Raw genomic sequence first — 2,687 nt, 5'->3', positions numbered from 1 at the left:
CCTAACTAGCCTCTGCATTTCTCTAACCATTACATATTCATAATCAACATGGTTGTTTGAATTTCACTTATATTTTGTTAAACTAATGACTTAAGGTTTTGATGATGGTTTTTCATTAGATTTTCTAGTTGATTTTAATCAATTAGAACCATATTATTGCGCTCATACATATACCTACCATATACCATGGCATTCATACATTTTGTTTTTCCATTCATTGTCCCATTCATTGGTATTAATCATTTTTAATCTTAGGAGAATGAAAGTCAAGTCTTTTGGTTAATTGTGGACTTTGGAAGTTCACTGTATCATTCCATTCATACTTTCACCATCAAAGTTTCTCTTTAGTCATTCAGTTTCATTTATCTTGCCATACAAATAGAAATTTAGAACAAAAAGAAGAGAGTAATATTTGTGCAATTAAAGTACAAGGTGCACCTATTCATCTCATTTATAATTTAAATTTTCATTCCTTCATACATCATTATTTACTTTAAGTTTCCCTTCTCCAACCATTTCTACTTAATCATCCATTTATTTTGTTTCTAAAATTAAATAACATCTTTAAAATATTTTGGATAGGAGTAGATTTAAAATAAAACAAATAAGAGATAATTAAAGCTTAAAATGCAAAATAAATTTTGTGTTTCAAGTCACAATTTTCAAGATTTCTTCGTAAAGTCTACAATATCCCGAGATTACAAAAGTGGAAGTGAATTACAAGTACATTTACAAATGTTGAATTTAAATGGAACACGTTCTAAAGCCCAAAGTAAACATTTGAATTGATTTCATTTTTACCTTCTTGTTTTTTGTTTATTTCATTAACTTTTTATTTTTATGCATGGTCCATTCATTTTTTTTCTCTCTATTTTCATTCATGAATAAAAAAACAATTTTTTTAAGATTTAGCATCACATTTAACTATATGTCGGAGGCATGTTAATCTCAATTTACCATTCAAAAGTTTCTTGTTACAAGCCATTTCAATATTTGCTCTCAAGCCATATTTACAAACTACTTGCAAGCATTTTGTTACAAAGTCTCAAGAATAATACATGGAGTTTTTATTTTACATCAAAATTTTAAATAAAGCATTTAATGCCTGTTGTTAACTGCTTGGATAACATTTAATTGTTTGATTTGTGAAGATTCCCCCGTAGAGAGAATGCACTTGTGAATCCCTTTTTTCCTCTCTTGGTGGAATTCGGGTGGTCACACAGAATACATCTTGGGGCGCCCCCACCACTTTGAGCCTTTTATTTTTATTTTTTTATTATTATTATCTTATCTTATTTATTTCATTTGATGTTAGTAGTAAAATATAGCATATTATTTCATTATTTTTCTTTAAAATAAAAAAATACTAGTTTTTTATTTAAAATTAATAAAAGTATTTATTTTATTTTTGTTGCTATTTTAATTAAATTTATTTATTTATATAGTTATTTAGAGTTTTTTCTTTCTTTTATAAAAAGACAAAAATATCAAAAATTTCAAAATAAAATAAAATATAGTCTTCTTCTATTTTTGTTCATAAGATCTAAAAGAGAGTTTTATTTTATTTTTACTTATTGAGATTTATTTAATATTGAAAAATAATAATAAAGATAATAATATAACGAATAAAAAATAATAACTTTTTTTAAAAATAAGGGGGGATTAGTTTCTATTTTAAAATGGTAAAAATATTCTATTTTATTTTCTTTTTATATTATATCTATTTATTTAATTAGATACTTAGGTTTTTTTTAATAAAAAAGTGTCAAAATAAATAAAAATAAAAATATCCTAGTGTTTAAAAAAAGTAATAAAATAATAATGTTGATAAAGTGTTCTTTTTTAGTTTTTAGAATTATATTTTAAAAAAATGTTAGTAAAAGATTAAAAGAAAGAGAACTTTTATATTCTTTGTATTAGTTTTTCAACGTGTGAACTTTCTATTTTAGTTTTGATAAGTTCTTGTCATTTAAGGTTTTAATTAAACTTTAATAGATTATATTTTATTAATAAAAGGATTTTGATGGTCATATTTTTTGGGTTTTCATTAGTGAAGAGTAATAAAATCATTAGATGCAACAACCATTGATTTTTCTTAAGCCTTTTGTTTTGTTTTTATGTTTTATTTTATTTATTTTATTTTATTTTTTTATTTTTTTATTTTTTTATTTTTTAATTAGATAACATATAATAAATGATAATAAAATATAATAAAGATGATAATTATTGTTACAAAGTACCCAAAAAAAAGAGATGTTTAATTATTTTTATTCTTAGATTTAAATTTGTATATACTTAGTTTTATTTATATAATAAAAATATAAAAAGATCCCAATATTTAAAAATAATAATAATAATAATAAATATGGATATTGTGATCATTAATTTATTTTAATTGTCTTAATAAAATAATAATAATAATAATAATAATAATAATAATAATAATAATAAATCTAAAATAAGGAAGAGAGAGATTCAATTTATTTGTTTCATCCTTATGTTTAAATTTGTTTATGCTTAGATTTTTTTATCAAAATAAAAATATAAAAAATATATTATTTACAAACCAAAGAAGAACTTTCTTTTTAAGCTAACTTTCAAAATATTTATATTTATTTTATTTATTTATTCCATGTTTATTTATTTTTATTATTTATTTCTATTTCATTGTTATTTGTTTATTTTCA

Source organism: Lathyrus oleraceus, chromosome 5 (assembly GCF_024323335.1).
Source record: "Lathyrus oleraceus cultivar Zhongwan6 chromosome 5, CAAS_Psat_ZW6_1.0, whole genome shotgun sequence".
NCBI classification, from domain to species: Eukaryota; Viridiplantae; Streptophyta; class Magnoliopsida; order Fabales; family Fabaceae; genus Lathyrus; species Lathyrus oleraceus.
This window is presented reverse-complemented; position numbering follows the sequence as displayed.